We start from the raw sequence: 26320 nt of genomic DNA on the forward strand, positions 1-26320 counted from the left end.
AATTCTCATCTCACGGACGTGTGTTAAGGAAAGCGTCTCGTGGGCGCTGAGTACCTGAACTTCCAGTTGCCGGTCGTGGTGAAGTCGTCAGGCTGTCCGACTGATGATTGCAGAAAGTGTAACGCGAGAAACCGGCACAACCCCCACCCTGGAATCAACAGGGTCAGAGGTGAACCGGCTCCCAACGCCACGGATGCGCACTTCCCTGATTTTCGTAATGTTGGGACAGTGCAAGCACTGACAGGGAAGGCGGGTCTTGACACAACGATGATGGTCCACAGCAGAATACTACAGCGAAGACTCCAGGAGATGGCAGCAGGCAAATTGCTGAAGCAGTACCAGAAGCAGTAGACGGACAAGAGGCAGGAACCCCCCACAGAGGAGATGGGGGCAGAGCCAGAAGCAGTAGGCTGAGAAGAACTGGGCAGGGTCTGGAACCCAAGGGCAGCCTAAAAGGGGAGACTTGAGTCAGGAGGGGGAACCCCAGAGGGAACCAAAAGGACAGGAAGGGAGCAGGAAACAACCCCCACAGGAACCAGCAAGAGAGACCAGAAGAAGGGGAAAGGAAACAGGCTGAAGCAGGCAAGGTGCAACTTAGGGAGCTGCACGGGCAAGGACGCGATCAGAAAATCCAAACCGCGTTGAGAAGCGGTGTGTTTAAAAAAACAGGCCCTTTAAATAGGGCAGGCAGCACCCAGGAGGCTTGGAACGCAAGCCGTGCTGTCCCCGGGTGCTGACGTGCCCAAAACGAGGCTTGGGAAGCAAGCTTGCGGCTTCCCAAGCGCTCTGTGGACGGCGCATGCGTGGAGGGCGAAACACGGCCTCCCACGCATGCGCAAGCCCACGCACATGGGAAACCCGGAAGCGGCGAGTGCTGCAAAAGGCCGTGGTCCCCCCAACCTAAATCGGGGATAAAGACGCCAGGACGGGGCGCGCCGGGACCAGCAGGCGCGCCCCCCACCCCAGGTAAGTGGTGTAGTAACAACATGTAGGACGCACTAAAGGGCTTTTCACGGCAGCAGCAATTCTCCTCCTCAGTTGGCATTAGCTCGCACCGATTGCACGTGCACCAGGTGGAGACGCCGTCCATGCGACATGGTCCAGGCTCTTCATCCGTTGACTGGTCCTCCCAACTGCTGTCCGAATCCCCATCGTTTTCGCGTGCTTGCCTTTCCAGTAGTTCCTCCTCGGTGTACTCGGGCTCGTACATATACGGCATTATTGTAGCCATTGTGTGGTAAAGAAAGTAAAATAATTTACAGAGATGGTACAGGTGTTCACAAGGCCTAGACGCGGCGAAGGTAGCTGACCAGAGCACAGAAACGAGTCACAGAATACTCAAAGTAACACAGAGAGAGTAATGGAATCGAAAATCTGCTGCTGTGTGTTGTGAAACGGTGTGTTTATACTTATTGAGGAAAGAGGCGTCCTGCCATTTCCATGGCGACACTTCATTAGCTGAGGCGCAGCGATTTTTGACACGAAACGTGCTTTGGCGTTGGGAAATGGGCGGTACGCGTCTGCTGATGTCAGGCTCAGGGGCGGGGGATTTGATTTAGTGCCGCAAACGCAGGTGAGCCAGGTCGATGGGGGGAAATGATAGGATTATCACAAAATGGCGGCTGATTTTGAGTGCGTTAATGGACGAAAAGGTCGGTAAGGTCCATAGGAAAGTTTTCTACGATCCACCGATTTATGCTTAAAAACACATGGCCGAACCGTAGGAACAATAAAAAAAAAGTCCCGGAACTATCCTTTAAGGTAAGACAACTTTTTGTAATAGGCGAACTTCCTTTCTTTTCCACAGTACTATTCACTGTTTACTCTTTAGCCATCTCAGTCTATATTTGAATGCTGCCAGATCACCCATCTCTTTCTTTATTCCAGGGCCTCCCCCTTTTTAAAAAAATAATAAAACCAGCATCAATAGAATATAATTCCAACCTTATCTGTACATGCAGTACTGTCTTAGCATTAAAACTATAGAAATTGAGAACATCTAGCCTGTGAAACTGAGATGAGCTTGAATTATATCACCCCACCCATAAACTGTTCTCCATACCTTTAGGAAACACTACACTGACGATAGAAGAAATACAGAACAGGAGAGCTATTTTCTATGCAACATACTTGAATTAATGAAGACCATATAACAAAGTGAGTATATGCACCTTGAATCTCTTACACCTAAATACACAATTAGAGAGTGTGCAAGTAAATACACTATTGTATCTTTATCCTTTCAGGGAATCAAAATATGATATAAATACCACTCTCCCAAATGGAGATCCTAATTGGAACTACTGCACCGTCAAACTATTACCAATTCTCCTCCAGATGAACCACTCCAAATCTGGAGTGGGGAAACACGTGTCGAGGACTTTTTTGAGAACCCTTCATCAACCAGGAGCCTTGACCTCCACTTATTTAAGGATTCTCCAAAAAAAAATCTTAAGGACCAAAAAAACTTAAGGATCTTCCAAAGAACTAGAAAGAACTAGGAGTCTGGACATCAGCAAATTCAAACAACTGAATTAAGGAGTTTGTAACTATTAAAGTAATTTGGCATCAGCCTACACAACCAATTGGAATAAAAGTTTCTGATGTTTGTTAATCTGCTTAAAATCACATGCTGTGCATAGTCCGACATCCAGTGGTCACTGCGGAGTATTGCATTTTGTTTTTCGTAGTCGAAAAGGGGACGTCGTCAAGGCTTGTCTGTAACACTATCCCTATAGTGACGTGCAGTGTACCCACAACCCCTCACACGTCGAGGTCCCTCAGATTGTTTTTCTCCGCCCAGTTACTGGTCGCCTTTATGCGGAGCTCCTCGAGAGACATTGCGAAATCATTTCCTCGACCCTTGGTCGTTTATTATTATTAACTAACACATAGATCCCTCTCTCGACGTAGCTGCCAAGCTGTTCTCCGCCGAGCAAGATCTTCGACGGGGGGGACGAGCGGAGGAGATCCTTCGGCGCTGCCGAACACGTGGCCTGGCCTCGCCGGCCTAACACAGTAGGGAGAGTGGGGTTGTTGGTCATTTCTTTGTTTCACTCTGAGAATGTCTTTCTCTTTCCCCTCCCTCTCTTTCGAGGTCGTAATCAGATTTCATGCCCTCAGCTATGGAGAGGACGCCCTTTAGGTTTTGCCCGCGTTGCAAGGGCAAGTTTACCTGGAAGGACAAGCGCAAACGGTGTAACCGTTGCTTGCCCCTCGATCACAAAGAGGATGGCTGTGCGGCCTGTAAGTTACTTAAACCCAAAACTTTAAAGGACCGCAGGGTCAAAAGGTGGGCAGCATATGCGATGTCTAGGTCTGACTCCTCGGCAGCTGCCGCCGCTGCCGAATGTGATGAGGACAGTGATTAAACAGCCTCCGCAACGGAGGTTGTAGACCTCTCAAAGGAGCGTTCCCGCTCCTCGTCGTCCGTCCCCGGCCCCGACAAGCACGGCTCATGCCCCGCTTATGGGGATGAACACCCCGGCGACAAGGACGCACACAGAAAAACACATAAACACATACCCCACGGCACGCATTCGTCGAAGATGAAGGCAGCCATAGCGTCAACGGAGGCGTCGGGTCCACCGGCGACTTCCGCTGACTGTAAGGGTCGCAAGCCCTCCCCGCCACCGCTTCCGCGACCTGCGACTGGGTTTTCTGTAGATAAGGGCGCTAACCCCAAATCCTCAGGCGACGGGCCTCGCAAGAGTGCGTACGTTGCCAGTAAAGACTCTGCACGGCCTAGCGCGACAGCGAGCGATCCCTCGATGGAGAAACTGATTGCCAAAAGCCTCGCGCGTATCGCTTCTAAAGACGGCCAGAGACGGACGGCGGGTGATACATCGAAAACCGCTCACAAGGCCAAAGAAACGCAGAGGACGCCGGAGGGTAGGCTGGGACAGCTCCCATAGTCAACAGAAGACCCTAGCCAGCGAGAAGGTTTCTCGGAAGGCGAAAGGACTCTATCTTCGACGCTACGGGACACAAATAAGCAACTACAGGGAGAAGAAACTCCCTTTTCACTCCCAGACCGCTCTGGCCTACCTTACTGGACTGTAGAGAGGTTCCAGTCATGTATGGACAAGCTAGACAGGTTCATGGCCATCCCAGAAAATAGGACACCCAAGAGGCCAAGGGAGGTACTCCAGGAAGGGCCATGGGCTAAATACCCGAAGCTCTTTAACCCCCTACAGGAAGACATGAACTCTTACGACCTCACTGAAGAGGACTCTCACTTCCAGTTAGAGGATGAGTTGTGAATAATGAAAACCAACAAGAAGAAGAAGGTTTTCAGGATGACACTAACATAGGTGAGGAGGGCTACGAGGAGGACCCAGGTGAAGGTGGCTCACGGCCCTGGCAGTCGCCATCAGGGTCTACAGACCCCGACATTATAGACATTTCTTCTCCTCAGACCACACCGGTCAGGAACCCATCTTCAGTAGACGATCAGCCAACCTTCAATGCGCTACTGAGGAAGGCAGTAGCGCATTTTGAAATTGAAACTGGGGAGGTCACCTCAGATACTGATTTCGTCGAAAGGATTATTAAAGAAAAACCTCCCACTAGTCAAACTATTCCTATCCTCGCCTCGGTTAAGAGACGAATCACCTCATCGCTGTCCACCCCTGCGCTGGTAAGAGGGGTCAATCCAAGAATCGAGAAATTGTTCTCACCCTCTCAGTCAGACCCATTATATATCAGGGGTCACTCAGTCCCGGACTCCTTAGTGGTGACTAACACAAGGAAGAGGGCTGGGGTTCCACTGTCAACCAGCGAGGCACCCCCAGATAAAGAAGGGAAAAAGCTTTATGCCTTGGGCAAAAATATTTCCGCCTCGGCAGCGTTTTCAATTAGGATTGCCAATAATAATACATTGTTGGCAAGCTATGCTGATGCTCAATGGGGAAAGTTTAAGCAGGACATCGAAGAAGCCCCTGAACCTCTAATAACTCGCTTACTGGCTACAGTTACAGAAGGAGCTCTGGTCAACCAGAGCATCATTAAGAACACTCTTGATGCGGCAGAATCTGCTGGCCGTTCTTTGGTGCAGGGAATTCTGCTGAAGCGTCACGTCCGGCTTCGCAATTCCGGTTTCAAGGCAGAGACGCAGGCGTCACTCATTAATAAGCCAATAGAGGAGTCAAATCTCTTTGGAAGGGCAGTGGACGACGCGCTGGAAAATGCGTAGAAAGAATTCGACACCATAAAGACCTTAGACCAAATCTCAAAGCCTCCAAACAGGCGGGGATTTGGGAACAAGCACTTTTTTCGTGGCCAACGCCAACAGCAGCAGCAGCAACAGCATTACACTACGGGCAACTGGCCCTCTAATCAGGGTACTGGTAACCAGTATAACCAAAGAGGACAACGCCGTGGCAAGGGCAGAGGCCGGGGCTCCAGCCCCAGAGGCACCCCGGCAAGTAACACCAAATGACCCGAAGGTTCGGGTCCCCTCCCATGCGTCTCCGGTTGGGGGCCAGAGAACATCATTCCTATCAGCATGGGAGGGAATAACATCAGACCGGTGGGTATTGTCAACCGTAGCCCACGGGTGCTGTATAGAGTTCAATCGGTCCCCCACCTACAGACCTCCAAGGGTACGACGCCTGTCACCAGAACACCTCGTCATCCTCCTGCAAGAAGTAGAACAGCTGCTACAGAAAGGAGCAATAGAGGTTGTTCCCCTATTTCAGGTAATGGAAGGTATTTATTCAGTGTACTTCCTTGTACCCAAAAAGGACACAACCATGCGCCCTGTACTAGATCTGCGCCCAGCGAACAAATTTGTAAAACCACAAAAATTTCGTATGGTAACATTACAGGAGGTAATTCCCCTGCTATCTCAGGGGGACTACATGACAACACTAGACATGAAAGATGCATACTTTCATATTTTGATGTTGCCAGCGCACAGAAAATACCTCAGGTTCATGATAGAGGGCAAACACTACCAGTTCAGAGTGATACTCTTCGGCATAGCGTCTGCACCGAGGGTATTCATGAAGGTACTGGCAGTGGCAGCAGCCCACCTGCGCAGGTTGTCCATACCGGTATACCCTTACCTCGACGATTGGCTCATAACAGGTGAGTCCTACGAGACATGCTTCTCAAACACCCAGAAGACAGTAGAACTTTTGTTCCAACTGGGCATCTCCATCAACGAGAAGAAGTCCAGCTTAGACCCCAGCCAAATCAAACAATTCCTAGGGGCTCTAATTCAAACAAAGGACGGCCTCGTCTTCCCCTCCAACGAGAGGGTCCAAAATATGCTGTTTCAGATCCCTCAATATGTGGCCGGTCGAGAGGTGACGGTACGCAAAGCAATGCGCTTGTTAGGAATGATGGCGTCATGTATTTATTTGGTACCTCACGCTCGCCTGCGCATGCGCCCAATGCAAGAGTGGCTCAACAGCCAGTGGTGTCAGGCCAGCGGACAATGGGATGATCTAGTGGTGGTCTCGCAGGCCTTGGTTCTCTCGCTGCGGTGGTGGTCGAAGGAAAACCTGGTAATAGGGAAACCGTTTGCCACCCCCGCAGTGGAAGCCACTCTAACCACAGACGCATCCCTCACAGGATGGGGGGCTCACCTATCCCATCAGACGGCTCACGGAGTTTGGACTCCGAGCGTAGTTTCCAAGCACATAAACTTATTGGAGCTACTGCGGTGTTCAAGGCACTAAAAGCCTTCCAGACACACCCACAAGGGAAGACAGTGATGGTCCTCATGGACAGCACCACAGCCATGTACTACCTCAACAAGCAAGGGGGCACTCACTCTCCAGGACTGTCCAAGCTGTCCCAGAACATCTGGGAGTGGGCTCTCAGACACAACATGTTCCTATTGTCACAACATGTACCAGGGGAACTCAATCTGCTAGCAGACGAACTCAGCAGAGACTTCCCTCTGCCCTCAGAGTACGAATGGCGGTTACACGAAGACATCGTCTTCGACGTCTTCACACAATGGGGCTTCCCAGAAATCGAGCTGTTCGCAACTCTGGAGAACTCACAATGCCTAGCTTATGCCTCCAGATACCCACAGAACCGCCCCAAGGGGAACGGTCTCTGGATACCATGGTCAGGGAAATTTGTTTACGCTTTTCCCCAACTCCTCTGCTGAACAAGATAGTGCACAAGATGCACCAGGAACCAGTCACCATGATACTAATAGCCCCGATGTGGGCCCGCCAACCATGGTTTGCGCACCTGATGGAGATGTCCCTGTCCCCACCAGTGAAACTGCCCTGCCTGTACAACTTGCTGTCACAGGACAAGGACAAGACACTACACCCATGCCCACAGAACATGAACTTAGCAGCCTGGCTCCTGAGGTCATAGAATTTGGCCATTTACAACTCCCTCAGAGATGCATGGACATTCTCAGAGAAGCTAGAAAACCCAACACTCGCCACTGCTATTCTAGCAAGTGGAAGAGATTTGTCATCTGGTGGTGAGGTAAGAGCATCAACCCAGTCCACTGCTCTCCCACACATATTGTCCTTTACCTGACCCATTTTCTGGACTCAGGTCTAGTGTTCAATTCTATTAAAGTCCATCTAGCGGCACTTTCTGCATACACCACCTCTCAGCTTAAGGTGTCATGGTGGAATGTCCCAGTTATCAAAGCCTTCATGGAGGGGGCAAAGAGAATACACCCTCCGATAGCAAACCCAGCTCCCGGCTGGGACCTTAATGTGGTACTTACCAGGCTCATGGGCTCACTCTTGGAACCCATGCACAAGGCAAATCTTAAGGACCTCACTCTTAAGACTGCTTTCCTAATAGCTATCACCTCCCTTAGGAGAGTAAGTGAACTACAGGCTCTTTCTATTCTAGACCCCTTCGTAACAGTTCACAAAGATAAGGTGGTTCTACGCACACACCCAAGGTTTGCACCGAAATTCATATCGAAATTCCATGTCAACCAGTCAATAGAACTACCAACGTTCTTTCAAAACCCTTCCAATTTGGGAGAAAAGAGCCTGTATACACTCGATGTGTGCAGAGCTGTCATGTTTTATATGGAAAGAACTAGGCCAGCAGGAAGAGAAGGAGATGCAGTCTCAAAGTCCACTATATCTAGATGGATTGTTCAATGCATCACTCTCTGTTACACTCTTGTTAAGAGAGAACTACCCTTCAAGCCAAGTGCACACTCTACTCGAGGCACTGGGACATCCATAGCATTCATTGCAAACGTTCCCCTTGAGTCCATTTGCAAAGCGGCAACCTGGAGTTCTGTACACATCTTTACAAAACACTAATGTCTAGATTCTCACTCTAGATCTGATTCCCAGGTGGGACAAGCAGTATTAAAACATCTTTTCTCTACTGTTCCTTCTCACAACCCACCTCCAACTCCGGGTACTGCTTGCTAGTCTATGCACAGCATGTGATTCTAAGCAGATTAACAAACATCAGAAGACAATGCATTACTTACCGTAAAAGCATTTCTGATGGTTGTATCTGCTTAGATTCACATGCGCCCACCCTTCCTCCCCGCTCGGATGGAAGGAACATAGTCATCTTTCTACATCTCTTTCTCTTTTCTGTACTCACGTATAGAAGGCTCCCTCAGGGCAGAAAAAATACAAACAGAGGGACCTCGACGCGTGAGGGGTTGTGGGTACACTGCACGCCACTATAGGGATAGTGTTACAGACATGCCTTGTCGACGTCCCCTTTTCGACTACGAAAAACAAAATGCAATACTCTGCAGTGACCACTGGATGTCGGACTATGCACAGCATGTGAATCTAAGCAGATACAAACATCAGAAATGCTTTTACGGTAAGTAATGCATTGTCATCCTGACAACAATTTAACAAAACTCTATTGAACTAGGAGCCTGGACAACAGCAAAGAACAAGTCTGAGTGACTACCAATATTTCCTCTGTTTCTTTTTTTTGAGATAGTGAATTCAACTACACTGTTATTTGTTTTTCACAATTCTGTTTCTTTAATGTCAAGGCTTTGAACATTATTAAAACATGATCACATTTATTTCAAATTTCAAACTTGTACTAATTATTCGTTACACAGAGAAGCGCAACATTGGGGTATTGAGTTTTAGATATTCCAGGATCCAAGCACTAACGTGGCCACTTCCTTATGGATATTTATAGAAAGAGGCTGAACACCCGTCCGGTCCCAGTGATTTATTTATAAGGAGATTCGCTATAACGAACAACACCTCCTCGCGGGTGATATCATTTTCTAGTCTCGCTCTATCTGCTGCAGGGATTTTGTTTAACTTGATTGCCTGCAGGTAATTCTTTTGTGATGTCTGGTTGGGCTAGTCTGACTTGTATAAGGCTGAGTAGTATGTTTGGAATTGAACGATAATATCTACAGTCGTCATCGCTCTTTTCCCTAATGCGTCTTTCACCCCCTGAATTGGTTGGGCTGCTGTTTTCTGTTTTAGTTGTCTTGCTAGCAAACTGTCTACCTTGTTTGCTGTAATGTATAGCCTCGGCTGTAAATAGATTAGGCTCTTTTCCGCCTATTTCGTATGCACTAGATCCAGTCTGCCCTTTGCCTTTTGATATTGTTTTTGGAGATTCGGACTAGAGCCCGCCTCAATCTGTTTTAGGTTATCCTTCACTTCAGCTTCTAGATCTGTTTCAGTTTTACGCCTAGTTTTCCCCCTATGTGCCTGCATCGCTATGAGTTCCCTCTAAGAGTTGCTTTAAACGTATCCAACCAATACCAAGAGAGAGAGTGTCGGAGGCGGCCTCGGTTTGCTCTGCTGATTGACCGATTGACGGAGCCTGAGAGGTGTGGCTTGACACTCCCCTTTGCGATACGTGGGAAGGCCTGCGGGACGCCTCGTACGCGATTGCCTCCTACTTCCGGCTCTCGCACAGGAGCGCTGTGGGTATGTTATTCTAACGCCGGCAGACTGTTTGCGAGCGGGTGAGGGAGAGCCCTTCACTGTGCTGTGCAGTGCCGAGCGGCGCGTGACTTGTTTTGACGGCGACGTTGGCTTCTAACTGTAGCGGTGGCAAGCCGGGATAAGTTGAGCACATCGAGCCACAAAGGCAGGCCCCCCCGAATTGGAGTCTGATATGACTCGGCATTTCGGCATTTCAATACAACAGGTAAACATGGCAAAATGAAGGTGATGTGAGTATACAGCAAACTGCCGGCAAAAATAGTAGGCATTGTTAGCTTCCATTATTGGCCAAAGTAGACTGACCTGGGCTAGTCATAAGATTACCATAAGATATTACCTAGGGATATACCCTATTAAGGTATTATTGATATTATTATTGACGGGGGTGAGCGCCCGGCTTTCATAGTCTACTTATTGCCTACTTTTCATCATGCTACTGCAGTGCTAGATCGGTAGAAGCTGCTTAAATTTAGGTACATGAGATAAAGCCTGTGATAATACGGGGAGACTGTGGGAGTTAATCCTTTGATCCCCTGGGCTAATTAGTACGGTTGAATACGCTGCTTGTCCCTGGCTACCGATCCTGTACATTAGGCTTATTTAAGTACAGTGTTCAGGCAGTATAATTTTCACACTTAACAGTTGAAATCAACTGTACTTTATAGGTAGAAGAGATCTCCATTATCCTCCGGGGACAGCATAAAGAAACTTCTGGAGAGATAATGAGTACCTGTTCTGTGGGGGCCGGTTATAATCTGCGTAAAGCTAAAGAGAAAGTACTTTCATTGGGAATTGACAATAAGATGGGTAAAAGTAAAAGCAAAAAACCTCCCCCTGTAACAACGGGAGCTATTACTTCCTTTTTTCAACCCAACCCTCCAGCTGAGGGCAACTTGTCACAAGAACTGTATGTGGTACCTCCCATTGATCTGGATAATCACTCTCTGGAGCAGACTATAAATGGAGAGATAGACAATAATTCCCTTCTGGATATGTGTCTCTCAATACAAATGCAGATGACTCCAGCAGTAACGAAAATCCTGGAAGTGCGTGTCTCTAATACCCTGTCTCCTAATTTGACGCAATCACTGAAACGGGCAGCTAGGCTGTCTGTGTCACCTAATTTGGAGGCACTGGTGAATCAGTCGAAGTGGATCCTTCCAATGACTCCTTTACCTCGATGGGTGGGTTTAAAGAGTTACAAGCCTCAGTGGCGTCACTGCAATTTCGCTTAAAATATTATGACTGCGGCAAATGAGGCGAACTGCAATGAGATTGATGATGCGGAGAACAATCTTTCAATTGCTGCGGGTATGGTGGAGGCAGAGCCAGAGCCAGAAAATAATGAGAACTCGGTTCAGGAAATCGAGAATCCGACAAACTCTGAGATTTATTTCTCTCGTAAACAGAGGAGACTGGCTAGAAGGGCAGCTATGAGGAAGAGACCGTGTGTTGAGGCCTCAATACCCCCATCAACTGCTGCACCCATCAAGACTACAAAAAAAGCCAAGAAAAAAGCGACAGGGGCAAAGAAACGAAAGCAGGTAAAAGAGGGGCGCTTAGCCAGCTGGTTGATTACGGAGAAGCCTAACGAAGTTAACAGTGTTGTAGAAAACTCTTTAGTGCTTCCAGATTCATTTATGGAAGAAGATCCTGACAAGATATCTTCTACTCCTCACAGTAGAAGTATGACCTCCCCTAGAAGAGAGAATGTCAATTTAACTATGAAGGAGGCAGATTTGAGCCAGGCTGGGAGTAAGAGGAATATATGTATCATTAAGAACCTCTATCAAAAAAATGAATCTGACTGGCTCACAAGAACTGAACTACTCACTAGACTGTATTCAATTCCTCAACTGAGAGTTTTAAACGTATCCCACTTCCCAGCTAAGGCTAGAATTGAAGTATTCTATGATCTTGCTTTCTATTTCATCGCAGAGGAACTGGTCCAACAGTACCGCTTTCAGGAATCTCCAGTTCCACAATGCGGAATTGGCCCTGGGTAAGTTGAGGTTGATAGTCAGAGAGGCATGGTCTGAGATTGTGATTGTATGGGTATCAATGTGTGTCAATCTTCCTATCACCCTGGTCGAGGCCCAAAAGTAGTCAATCCTTGAAAAGGATATGTGGACATGGGAGTAGTACCTGTATGCAATTTCATCCCCTTTCAATGTAGTCCAGATATTTTTGAGTGTCAACTGTTCAAATTTCTGTTTGAGGGCTAGTGAAGGTGGGGGGTCGGGTTTGCCTGGTGTTAGAACGTCTGTCTTGTAGGGGTTCCCATGCAATATTTAAATCCCCCATCATAATCATCTCACTATTACTAAACTGTTCTAGGTTAGATAGAGCTGTTTTCAGAAAACCCTCTTGGCCAGAATTTGTGGCATACAGAGAGGCTAATGTTAGGGTCAACAAACCCATCTGCACTAGAAGATAAAGGAAGCGACCCTCTTTGTCCACTTTCGTCTTATAAATGGACACCTGAGTGCTGTTCATAAATGCAATGATTGCCCCCACCGTCTTTCCCTTTGCGTTGGCCTGCAGGATTATCCGGAACTGCCTTAATTTTAACTTGTGCTGATCGTGGAGTTTAATTTGTGTTTCCTGTAAAGCAATAATATCGGGCTGGTGTGTGTTAAGAAGCCTTTCTAATTCCCTCCTCTTGACAGGGGTATTAAGCCCTCTAATGTTAAGTGTCAAACGGCAGAAGATGAAACCGTTACAGAACCGCTTCTTTGGGAATGCTCTGATAAAGGGATCTTTCTGACCCTTTTTCCTGCCCCATGTGTACTTCCTCATACCCCCCAACCTTTGCCCCTAACTCCCAACTAGAACCCTCCCTCCTCCCCTCCAACCTTAATCAAACAAATCCCCCCCCCCCCGGGTGTAGACCACCCTCGCTATTCTCTCCTCTGACTCCGCCCTCAGTGATGGCCTACATCTTAAACCAGGGACAAGTGCAGGGTATCCTAAAACCCCTTCCATTTGTCTTTAGTGGATTTCAAGACAAGCCTGTAGCGAAACCCAACCTTTCTATTGTAGCATACATGCTTCTGCGAGAGTGTACCTTATCCCGCCATGTTGTCATATTTCAGGTTTGTTTTTAAATGGTCAAGGTACTGAAGACTGCTCAGCGCAGGGAGGGCCTTTTTGGCTTTTTCTACGGGCACGTTTTGTTGTTGTCCATTCCCAATGACGGGGGCACCGGGCGGCGTAAGGATGGGCAATACTACTAGACCCTGGCTGCTCGTCCTGATCGATCCGCAGAAATTGGGCTCCCTCCTCCTTTGTTACTCAATGCTGTCTGCCTTCCCAGCTGAACAAAAGGCTGAATGGGGAAGTCCACCTGTATGATATCTTTTGAGCTTGCAGATGTTGCAGGATCCCACGCATGTCCCTTCTCTTGCAGCATCATTTGGGAGAGGTCTTCAAACAATTAATTTAGTTGCTGTCAAGCGTAATCTGGGCCGCTTTCCTGGCTTCCCTAACAATTTTCTCCTTCTGGGGATAGCAGGCTAGTGGTGGCAAGGTATCTCTGGTGCGAGCGAGTACCCGGGTCTTGGGGTTTCGGGCCTACTCTATGGATCCTATCTATGGGGATAGCCACCTCTCCTTCCGCATTTAATATTGGACCACCTTGAACTATTTCCAGGTCCTCACACTGTAGTTCAACATTGTGCACTGTCCTCCCCAATTGCCAGACTAGCTCCTCCGACTTTGTGGAGTCCAGGGCCAGGTCTTGTAGCGCCTTTTCATTTGTGTCTGTGCTTTCCCGGAGGGAGGCTATGTCTCTTCGTATATCTGATAGAGCGGTCTGGAAACCGCTCATAAAGGTGGCAAATTGCATTGAGACGGAAAGTTTATCCTGAAAGTCTTGGAAGCTGCGCTCCACATCTTCTTTAGAGGCCGCCGGACTGGTGTTTGTGTTGTCCCCCTGCACGTCAGCCGGCTCACTTGTGTGGTCTATGTCTATTTGGGCCCCACCCAACCGCAGCCAGCAGCATCTTATTGGGTTTACCTTGGGGTGGGTGAGAGTGTGGCAATTCGCTCTTTCCTTTTCCCCCTAGATCCTGGCATTGATCCTCTGCTCCCCTGGAGAGATTACTGCTGCCCCTTGGTGGTTTGGTATCCCCTTTCTCCAGCATGGGGTCTAGCATGGATTCACATGCTCATGAATATTCCCTGTCGTCAAGCCGGGAATCCTAGGTAAAGAAAAAAATCAGTATCAGTTTAGTTTCTGATCTGTCTCTTAGTAGTAGCCAATCACTGGTCTCTGGGTCATACTGCCCCCCGCCAATGACTGCCCTCTCCCTAAGCCCCTCCCCTGGCAGCCATCCTCAGATTATTACCGCACGTTCAAGTGTTGTGAGTCCTCATGCTATAGCTTTCGAACTTTTACTGCATTTTGCTTTTTTAAAAGAGTTTAATCAATTTTTTCGGTCAATCGAGCCTCAAGCTCCACCGTTTCTACTTCCGATCAACAGGGACCCGTTTCAGAATTTTCTACGCCCCCCAAAGTCGCTTCTTGGAGGATTCCAGAAGATCTGAGGCCTACCTCGTGGATAGGGCCCAGGACAAGGGAAGCTTGACACCCGGATCCAAGCTGTTCAGGAACTGCCCTGGATGCGGATTACAGAATGTTTTCAAGGAGAATGAGCATTCGTGATGTCTCTACTGCCTTCACGAAGACAAAACGCACATGGAGAAGGACTGCGCGTTTTGCAAGAACTTGTCGGAACGGACTATGAGGGATAGTCGGCTCCGCCTCGTCAGCTGGCTGGAGAAGGGCCCAGCAGGTGAGAAGAAGAAGAAGTCCGAGTGGTCTTCTAAGTCCTGTGAGGGCGCCCCGGCGATGGGGGCCCAACAGAAGGCAAAGCACTGCGAGTCCGCGGGCACCGGGAGCGCCGAAGGGTCGGGCTCCTCGGCTGCCAGGCAGGGCGCACTTTCGCCGACGCCATCATCCATGAGCCAATGCTCTGGCTCGGGGAAGAGAAAATCCGAGAACTGACTCCTTCTTCTGGAGAGGCCCCGGTTGATCAAGAAGGAGTCAGCCGAGGGGGAGCGAGGCAGTGACCCCCCCCCCCCAAGGTGAAGGCCTCAAGCGCGCCCATGGTGGTGAAGGCCTTGATTCACCTGGCTTAGGCCTCTATTGAGGGAGTCGTGACGGTCCTGGCGAAGCCTGTGGAGGCTACCCCAGTGGAGACGACCTCGGGGCCCAGAGTTTTCGGGGCCCAGAGTTTCCCTGCCCCCGTGGAGGGAATCCTCTTTTCAGCCCATCGATAAGACCCCCGTGAGAACCCCGGTGGAAAAAGAGGGGGGCGGTGGCCATCACAGACACGGATTCATGGAGGAGCTGGTTGGAGTCGTGAAGGTCCTCAGCAAGAGGTTCGAGGAGGTCCGTTCCCACGGGAGGAATCCTGACGAGGCGGTCGAAGAGAGCAACGGTGGCGCCGACGAGCCCGTGGAGGAGGAAGACTCCACCCCCCAACCGTCACGCCCATCGCAGCCGGTGCCCGAGCCTCAGGACAACTCGGGGGCCATTTACGCTTAACCCCGACTGACGACCCAGCAGAACCGGGACCGTCGGGAAGCCCTCCAGGCAAACGGAGGAGAGTTCATCCACCCCCGCCCTTCCAGCCTTTGCGGCCCTCTCAGCCTTCATCGCCTTCCCCTGATCGTAGGGAGGAAACGGGAACGGATACGGCCATGACGGGGACGGATGACGACGGTGGTGACGACGGGATGGGCCTGCCATCACCACCCCCTCGGACCTCCCCGCCCGACGAAATTGTCTCTTTCCACGCCATGATTACCAGGGCATCCAAGCTTTTCCAGCCCTGCCCAGAAGAACAGAAGGACGGCTTCCTCTATCAACGGCGTGAGGCCAAGAGGAAGACGGTCCTCTTGGTCCTGTTACTTGACGGCATCTGGGACGAAGGGCTGTCTCTCCTGAAGAACCCGTCCACGACGCCCGCCAAGAGGGACCGGTACGAGAAGAAGTACCGGGTCCCGGATTCCGCCCCTTTGTTCCTTAGGGCGCATCCGATCCCGGATTCGGTTGTCTCGGCGGCGGCCAAGAAGAAAGCGGCTGGGGCGACGGCTTCAGCTTCGATCTCCCCACCGGACGGTGAGGAGAAGAAACTGGACGCCATGGGACGACGAGTCATCTCGTCGGCGGCGACAATTAAGGGGGCCAACGCCCTAGCGATTGTGGCCCGCTACGACAGGGAGTTGTGGTTTAAGATCACTCCCCTGCTGGACTTCCTCCCGGATGACAAGAGGGCTGAGGCCCTGGAGATCTTGCAGGAAGGTGAGGTGGCATCGGACCATGCCAGAACAGTGGCCACGGACATTGCTGACACTGGTTTCCGCCAGTTGGGCAACAGTGTTTGCCTTCGGTGACGTGGGTGGCTCAAAGCGACTGATTTCCATCAGGACTTGCAAACCAAAATTTTGGATATGCTCTTCTACGGGAACAACCTGTTTGGAAAGACAGTAGACGAATCTCTGCAGGCCATCAAGACCGACATGGAGAAGGCTTGGGCCTTGGGAGTTTTGCAGCAACGACAGCTGCCCTTTTGGAACTCTGGAGGGAGGCAAGGTGCCTCTAAAGGATTCGACAGTGGCTCCTTGACGTACCGCCAGACCCCTCTCTCCTCGTCGCAAGAGAAGTCAAGGCGGCAAGTCCGCTGCCAAGCAGGACTGAACCAGCCATAGCGTCGGCCCCCACCTGAGCACCCCGGTGGGAGGCCGGCTGACGAAGTTCCTCAGCATGTGGGAGTCCATCTCCACTGACCGTTGGGTGCTGGATGCCCTGGCCCAAAGGCACACTTCGAATTTCTAAAGAAGTTCCCCCGCATTACTCCTGTGGCCAGGAAGTAGAACCACGTCCCGCAACTGCTGTTCGAAGTAAGGGCGATGCTGAAGAAGGGAGCCATCGAGCTCGTCCCAAAGAGGCTCCGGGGCTCCGGAGTGTACTCACGATACTTCCTCGTCAATAAGAAGACAGGCGGTTGGCGACCCATCCTGGACCTGTGTCGGTTAAACAAGTACATCAAGGCCCAAAAGTTCCGGATGGTCACCCTCCAGCATGTGCTGGGACAGCTGGAGGAGGACGACTTGGATGTTTACTTTCACATCCCCATTCTAAAAGGACACCGAAAGTTTCTCAGATTTGTGGTCCAGGGTCGGCACTACCAGTTCAAGGCCCTTCCATTCGGTTTGAAGTTGGCGCCCAGGGTATTCACCAAGTGCCTAGCACCAGCGGTGGCACGGCTGCACCTGCGGGGGGATCCACATTTAGCCCTAACTGGACGATTGGCTCATCCATGCAAAGACAAGAGAACTCGCCGTCGAACACACAGCGAAGACCGTCCAACTGCTCACGGATCTGGGATTCTCCATCAACTAATCGAAATCCCACCTGGTTCCGTCGCAGGTCGTACTGTTTCTGGGAGCCAAGCTCGACACAGTGGCGCGATTGGCTTTTCCATAGGAGGAGAGGACGAGGGCCATCTTGGGCAAGGTGCAGCGCCTGCTGGCCATGGACGTGGCCAGGGTGAGATCCATCAAGTCCCTGCTCGGCATGATGTCCTCATGCATCTACCTGGTGCGCCTGTGCAGGCTGCGGATGCATCCTCTACAAGAGTTCCTCAACGCCCGTTGGATACAAGCGGCGGGCAGCTTCGAAGACAGGATCGCGCTCAACAAGATCTTCTGCCAAGCGATTCGATGCTGGGGCACCCGCGCGCATCTTGCGGCGGGCACGGACTTTCAGACCAAGGCACATCAGGAGACGGTCACGACAGACGTCTCCCTGGAAGGATGGGGAGCGCACACCGGAGATCTCCATACAACAGGCCTTTGGCTCCCGCAGGAGAGGTCACTCCACATCAACATCCTGGAGCTCCGAGCCGTGTTCTGGGCCCTCAGGTCGTTCCTTCCGTCCCTCAAGGGCAAGGTGGTGAGGGTAATCACCGACAACACCACCACGATGTTCTACATCCGGAAGCAGGTAGGCACCAGATCCCCAGCCCTATCCAAGGAGGCCCAGGATCTGTGGCACTGGGTCGTCGCCCAGAGGATGTTTCTGGTGCCCTTCCATCTAGCAGGAATAAAGAACACCATCTCCAACTCACTCATCAGTGAGCTGCAGTCGTGCCACGAGTGGGAGCTGCATCAGGATCAAATGGATCGACTCTTCCAACGATGGGGCAAACCCCAGATCGACCTGTTCGCGATGAACTCCAAGTGCCAGAAGTTCGCCAGCAGGTTTCCCCAACCGAGGATTATGTGCGATGCTTTCTCTTTCCCCTAGGACGGCCTGTTCCTGTATGCGTTCCCCCCTGTTGCCGTTGCTGCTGCGAATCATTAACCAACGCAAGAGGTCCCGGTGCAGGATGATCCTCGTTGCACCGGCATGGCTGAGGCAGATCTGGTTCCCGGACCTTCTGGACTTGTCAGCGTCCCCCCCAGTCAAACTGTCCACGGACGCGGATGTTCTCTCCAGAGAAGAAGGCGCCATCCTCCCATCATGACCTGGGGTCGCTGAACTTGCAGACCTGGCTCCTGCAGCACTAGAGTTTGGAGGGTACGATATCCCGGCGGACTGCAAGGAGGTGCTTGCAAAGGCCAGGGCGTCCTCAATTCTCAAGTGCTACGGACACAAATGGAAGAGGTTCTCTGTCTGGTGCAGCACACAGAAGATTAACCCCCTACGGATTACGGCCCTGAGAGTGCTGCCGTACCTGCTATCGCTGGCCAAGGCGGGGCTAGCTCATGCCTCCATCAAGATACATCTAACAGTGATTTCCCGCTACACCAGAACTCCCTGGCGATCATCTCTGTGGTCTCATCGCCTGGTGAAGGAGTTTATGAAAGGACTGTTCCATTCATTACCGCCGGTGAAGGCTCCGGCCCCAGCGTGGGAGCTCAATGTGGTGCCGAGCCATTCGAGCCTCTGCATTCGGCCCAGTTGAAGTTCTTATCGTGGAAGAAAGCGTTTCTAGTGGCCATCACCTCTGCACGACAAGTCGGAAAGATCCCGACCCTCTCCTGCAAGCCTCTGTACTTGACTTTCCACGAGACAAGGGTAGTGCTGAGGACGCACCCCTCCTTCATGCCCAAGGTGCCGTCGGACTTCCACCTCAACGAGCCCTTGGTGTTACCAGTTTTCTTCCCGTCGCATTCGTCGCCGGCCGAGAGGACTTTGCACTCGCTGGCTGTAGCTAGAGCGCTGAAGTTCTATGTGGACCGCATGAAGCGTTTTCGGAAGACATCACAGATGTTTGTGAACTTTGGACCTGCGAACCAAGGGAAGGCTCTCTCGAAGGCTTCCATTTCCAGATGGCTCTACGGCTGCATCATGCACTGTCACCGGTTGGCAAACCGACCGTTGCCCGGCCATCCGAGAGCCCATTCGACCAGAGCGATCGCTGCTACCAGAGCGTTCCTATCTGGTGTGCCCCTGCTGGACATCTGCAGGGCTGCTATGTGGAGGTCGACACACACCTTCACGAGATTCTACTGCATCGACCGGGATTCCAGGGAGGAGTCCAGGGTCGGCCAAGTAGTGCTGCGCAACCTGTTCACCTGAAAGGTGGGCCTGGTGAGGAGGTAAGAGATGCTTAATGCTGAGTTGATGTAATGCTTAATGTTGAGCCTTGCCACCTGCCGTGGTTGTGCATGTGTGTACTGCTATGTATTCTTATATTCATGAGCATGTGAATCCATGCCAGACCCCATGCTGGAGAAGGAATACGTTACTTACCTGTAACTGTTGTTCTCCAGCATGGGTCGGGCATGGATTCACATGCGAACCCTCTCTCCTTCCCCTCTGCAGCTCTTCACTTGGTCCTACTGCCACTTTACGTGCTACCAAATCTGAGGATGGCTGCCAGGGGAGGGGCTTAGGGAGAGGGCAGTCATTGGCTGGGGGCAGTATGACCCAGAGACCAGTGATTGGTTACTACTAAGAAAGACCGATCAGAAACGAAACTGATACTGTTTTTTTTCCTTTACCAAGGATTTCCGGCCTGACAACAGGGAATATTAATGAGCATGTGAAACCATGCCAGACCCATGCTGGAGAACACCAGTTACAGGTAAGTAATTTGTTCCTTCTGCCCAGTTCCTTATGTGCCTCCAATTCAGTTTAGAATATGACCCTAGACGAGTGTTGTAGCAACTGCACACACTCGGGTGCACACCCCACAGGGAAGGTGCGCTCGAGATGGTAGGTTCTTCACAAGCTTCGGGTGTGGAAGGCCTCCCACTCTTGTGCGGCGTGCCTGCCAGATTCCTGCTTCCCTTCTCGTCCGCACTCTAATGAAGGCCGCCCGTTGGGGCGGGGAGGAGTACTCCCGGATTCAGCGCCGCCGACGCCCATTCCTTTATAGTTTCTCTGTGGGGGCCTCTGTTTCGCCGTGGGACATCCAAACACCTTTGTCCCTCCAACTCTCTGGGGACCCGTACTTCCCGGGCGATTTCAGGCTTCCTTCTTCCAGTGACGGGGGTGGGACAACTCCTTCTGTGTCGGCTTCCTCCAGATGTGGCCTCCTGTTGAGCTCATTCCGCTGTCCTCCTGTAGTCAGAGGGTTCAGGTTACTGCCTGTAATTCTCGACAGCGGCTGACCCCTTGGCAGCGCCTCTCTGCTGGTTTCCCCGGAATCTGCTCCCACTTTAGGTTGCCAGTGCTGCGCTGTCTATGTTTTTGCTGCGTGTTGGGTTTGCAGCTTACATCTCAGAGTGGAGCTTCTTGATGGGGCACGGAGCTCAGTCGGCCACAACTTTACTGCTTGGCGGCCATCTTGGAATCTTGATACGGTTTTCGATACTCTTTTTGTGAAACAATTCTTCTAAGAATGTATTTTACAATAAAAAAAGAAGGGGTCCTTCGTTTATGCAAAGGCCAAATCAGGAATGATCCCAACTTCCTTGCTTAGGGTTTTTGATTTTACTGCCCCAGATGTCGTCAAAGGATCGTTATCTGCTTCCCCAAGCCCCCCACTGAGTTCTATCTGCCTCCCTGATTTCCTCCAGTTTGGGGAACAAAGATCTTTATAGTATTCCTTGAGCTTTTTTCACACCGTCTTTCACTTGATATGCTTCTTTCCCACTGTTTTGGAGTAGGATCTTTACATCACTGCTATAGTCGGAATCTATGACGCCTGCTAGGACGTCTAGGCCATATCGCCAGGCCAGATTTAGAGGTTAACCTAATGTAAGTGCCTGGATGTGGCGGGGAGGGGACTAGAACCAGGTTGATTGGTATTAACATTTGTTCTCCTTGGTTTTACTACTTCTTCCCTGCAACTGAGTCCGATCCCACTACTGACATCATAAATGAGGAGCCAGGAATGAGAAGCGGACACAGAGGACTCATGTATTGGTTATAAACTTTTATGAAATGATGAAGGGGTTGAAAAATGCCTCACTATCCATAATCTAGGAGGAGTGTCCCTACCTCAACCTTTTCCTAGTCACTGAGCTAGTCCGAGGGGTTTTCCACCCTCCACCTGTGGGCACTAGGTGGTGCCTTGCCCACCCGTGGACTTCCCCCTGCCGGTTCCTCTGCCCTCACCTCTCTCCATTCAACCCCTCACCTTTCATGCGCATATTGTGTTTGTTACACACTCTGATGTTTCGGCACAGCTCCTGCTGCCAACACGCGCTGCTCCGATGTTTCGTGAGGCGATTGCGCACATCCATGTCTTTCCAGCACAACAAGGGGCCCACGCCCCTTGTTCGAGAGGCGGTTGGGCTCCCTGTAGTCCTAGCACAACACTGCATCCTACGGGCGTTGCCTTGATGGCCGCCCGCGTCATACAGACGCGTTGCTCGCTTGATTTTACAGGCGATAGGGCACTTTTTGTGTTCGTACGCGTCGCTCGCTTGTTTTAACAGGCGATAGGGCACTCTTTGAGTTCGTACGCATTCAGGAGCAGTTCTCACTCTCCTGAACTCCTGGAGACGCCGATGGGTGCTCTTGCACACCAACTTTAGCAGGTATGGTCCAGTCATTGCACAGCCACAAACTGTGACTTCATTTTCACAGTTTCTGTTGCCTGATGGTAAATCAGTGGGCTGACTTCCCTTTTTTCTTTATCAGCACTGACTGCCACTTCCTTATCAGACCTCCTCCATCGCCCCACGAGGCCCAGAGGTACCGTATTTTGATCTTCCCTTACCAGCATGATGCCACTAGGGTGTGGGGACCCAGCACTTCCCACGCCCTCCCAGCCCCTCTCACCCCCACCCCCAACCCTCTTGATGAGTTTTAGAGCACCGGTGACCAGGCACCATGTTGGTTTCTCATGCCCCACTCCCCCTCAGTGGAGAGACTCCCCCTTGCCGTAAGGCCAAGTATTTGTGCCTACGCTCCCCTAATTAGCCCCTTCTTTCCCCTTCTGTGTCCCTGCAGGAGACGTTTTGATCCAGTTCAGCCACTCTGAACTCCCGGATTTGGTCCGTACATGGAACCACGCTTAGTGAATCTATTAAAGTTAATTTGTTCTCATCTGCCTCCAGGAGATGGGTTTCCTGTAGACACACAATATCAGCAGACAGTTGGGCTAGTCTCCGGTCTACAGACTGTCTCTTTCCCGGGAAATTGAGGCCCTGTACATTCCATGTTATTAATCGTAATTCCCTGCCCGTGTCAGCTGTCATGGTCCTCATTTTGTTTTTCGCTCCATTGTGGACCCTCGTTGTCAGTAATCCTTATAAAATACCTTCAGTTGCCCCAATTGGCTGTGTCTATTTGGGTTGTTGATGTTTTGTTGTGTTTATTCACCTCTGTACTCGTATACATTTTAACCCCCCCTCCAAACGCCCCTTTTTCCTTCCTGCCTCCCCCCTATAATTTGCGGTGTTGAGTTCAGCCCTCAACCAACGGGGTATCCGGCTCTGGCTCGCCACCGACTCTGTTGGGCGTCAACGGGGCCACTTGTGTAACCTTCATCAAAATGTAAAATTATTATGCGCTTGAACATATCTTAAGAGTCTTGGGTGTTGCCTGCAGTTCATTCAGCACCTGCATTCATCCCTAGGCCTGGGGCCAAACCCCAAATGATGAAAGAGAGATCCGGTGCAAGATGGCCAAAGGTCCATATGACGGGGCCATACTTATTGCTGAATGATCCTTGCGGCACGTCTCATGGATTCGGGCCCAAGAACAAGTGGATAGCCCACATGCTCAGACGTTGTCCGGTTTCTTGTTCTTTTGGGGTGGGTCCCGAATCCTACGCCTTCGATCCACCCGAGACTAGGCTGCTGTGAGAGCTCTCCCTGTGGATTCATGATGTGTTGCTCCTCTTTGGCGTCCTCGCTCTCCTCCTCAACACCTAAACGTTTTTCTAAAAACGTTTTTCTGCCTCTTTTGGGTTATGGATTTGCCATTGTTTGCCCTCCCATGTAAAGTTCAGTGAGGTAGAGAAAGTGCAGCAGTATGGTATTTTCCTTTCCCGTAACCCTTCTGTGAGGTGCTTCAGGGCCTTCCTGTTCAGTAGCGTGTTGTCTGCCATGTCTTGGTAAAGCAATATGGTTGCATCCCTGATCTAGACATGTTTACAGTTCCTAGCCTCCTGCATTATCTCCTCCTTCACCTTGTAAAAATGCACCCTTGTCAGCACATATGGGGGAATGGAGAAAGCTTGTTTAGATCTGGTTCGATGTACTCTATCAATCTTCAGCAGAGCACTATCTGGTAGTGTTTGTATACAGCGGAATAAGTCCTTCGTCAAGTTTTCCAGTTCTGCGTCCGTGACCGAGTTGGGTATGTCCCGCAGCCAGATGTTGTTCCGTCTAGACCGGTTCTCTGCATCTTCTTGTTTTAGTTCCAGCAACTCACACAATGCTTCATGGGCTGTTATCCTGTCCGTTCCCTCTCCAATCTCAAATGCTTGCTCGCAGAGGTTGTTCTCTATCTCTGCCGTTCTGCTTTTCACCTCCTCGATGCATTTGTCTAGTGTAGTTATTTTGCTCATAACTTCCTCTGTGCCCTTCTGATACTCCCTTGTCATCACTGCCAGGAGGTCTGATTTAGTCACTGATTGCTGGGGGCCGTGTCTCCCTTGGCGAGCTGTGCCTCCACGTGTTCCCCCCATTTTTGCTTTGTCGGGGGTTAGAATGCGTTCTGAGCACTTTTCGCCATTGTCCTCCCAGGTGCTTCAGTTCAATGGCACTGCAGCTGTGGTGTGCCCTGTTGCTTCTAATTATTATATAGAATCAGAAGTTGTATTATAGTTGGGCAAATGCAACACAAACAAGTCCCAGTTTCACTGCGCCAAGTATAGCAAAATAAAAATCGGGAGTCCAAGTGATTTGTATGAAAGAACAGCCTTTAAAGTCCAAGGTTTAGTACAGGCAACACCCTAACACGTGTTTCGAGCCTTCCACGGCTCTTCATCTGAGGCTATTATTAAACATAGGATACAATAACAAAATGGAGTGTGCAACATTCAATAATATAGTGACACAATACAGTAACAAAAGCAGGACAAATAAAGGAATAGCATCCAGGGGCAAATCGGGGGATGAATGAGCCAAAATTAAATGTATGCAATTTGCAATAGGGTTAATGCTATAGTTGGGCAAGCAGATGTTAGGGACAGTACCGATTGTGGGACTTTCTCTGATGTATCTGCCCCTTAGGCTGTTTAAAGTCGCTGGTTTAAGGTGGGTGCCTCTGTGTTCTGTAGCGCCGGGAGGTGCGGCCACGTGGTGTGCTTGCGATGAGGACTCCTGTATGGGTCAGCAAGTTATGTGTTGGCCCTTGACCTCCCCTCTGTCTGCCTCCTCAAAACGCCAGAAAGCTGCTTTTGGGAAGTGCGCCCCGTATTGTTCATTCAATTCTCCTTGCATTCATAGCCCCGGAACTCCGGGCTCCCAACTCCAGAAGGGGTCTTGACCGATTAGCGGTGCAGTAAATCCGGGGCTATGTGGTTACATCCCTCTGGTGCTCGCCAGTAATGGATTGTGCAGTTTGGTGTGGGGATGGGTGCCCACAGTGAGGGTTATATGCCGTGGTCCTTCGCCGGGTATCATTGATCACAGCGTGTTATTATGGAGGAGTGTCCCGAGCCTGAGAGAATCTGGTAGTGCAGGTTATTTTCCTGGCGATGCTACGCAGTGTCTTTCCCGCGCTACTCACCTCTCGTTCGATTGCATTGGAAGGGAGAGGGGGAAGAAAGCAACATCAGAGGCTACAGTGTTTCTGGTATCGTTCTGCGTCCCTTCGGGTGATGCTGGTGTTATTCTGCCCTCCGCTCAGCGTGGAGTGCGCCTTTTCCCAGAAGGAGAGGGCCGGCAGGGAGGGTCCTACCGCTGGGGACTGGGGCAGCCGCGTAAGGCCAGCAGAGGTGTCGCCTTCCACAGCGCCTCCGCTGTTCTGCGACGGGTAATGCAGCGGACTGTGTTGCTATTACTTGGCTGACACTTGGCATCGTCCTCTGCTGGCTGGGTCTCGGGCTGCGGCTGGTGTGGATCGATGCTGCAGTGCAAGGGCTTCTACGCTGCCGTGACAGGTGGCACCCCCACCCCCCCAGTGCTACGGTTGCTGCTCGCAGGTTGTAGCCTTCACGTTCCAGTTTATTGCCTCTATACTCCTCGCATTGGGAATTTCGGCATACCAGTTGCTGGTGCATGCAGTTCTGAATAGGGCTGTTGCGGGGAATAGGAGACGTTCCATTTGCTCACATCTCCCTATCGTAGTCGGTTGAGAGTGCGGTCTCGGCGTGGCCGCCATTTTGTATTTTTGCTGATCCCTCCGGGGCCGCATCCCTTCCTCAGTTTAGTGTGAGCGGGCCGTCTTGGAAGTCCCGCTTTTGACAGGGCGTGCTCCATGTCTTCTCCTCACTTTGCAACATGTGATGGAATTCTTCGGATAGAATTGCCAGCGTAACTGCAGTCGATGGCGAGCTCAGTGCCGGGAGCTTCTAGGAAGCCATGCCTCACACCACAGCTCATGTCTCACACTTCTTTTGTATTTAGAGTAAGGATTGGCAATAGGTTTTTCTTAGTATAGGCCTTTTATTCTGACACGACGCCACTAGGACTGCCTTAATTTTCATTGATGGTCGAAGCTTCTTCCCTTCTTAGATTTAGGTTTAGATTAGGCGTATTTCCTCCCTGCATTTCCAGTTTAATAAACACCCTTAAACTGTGATCACTTGTGTCTGTCTTTACTGTTGCCACCATGAGTTCCTTACATTTCCCACAACTTACTCAATCTAATTTACTTCTTTGTTACTCTTTTTTTCACGTTTACATCAGAATTCTCACTCCAACTGTACTCTTTATGTTAAAACATTTTTGGAGTGCAACATCCACCAGCTAGGGCATCTTGGTGCTGTGGAAATTAGTTGGACATGAAGAGAGAGGAACTAGAAAAGAAGAGTTTTGAGAGCATGCAAAATGGC

The sequence above is a fragment of the Ambystoma mexicanum genome, chromosome 2p (genome assembly GCF_040938575.1).
Source record: "Ambystoma mexicanum isolate Mex_15411 chromosome 2p, UKY_AmexF1_1, whole genome shotgun sequence".
Classification (NCBI taxonomy): domain Eukaryota; kingdom Metazoa; phylum Chordata; class Amphibia; order Caudata; family Ambystomatidae; genus Ambystoma; species Ambystoma mexicanum.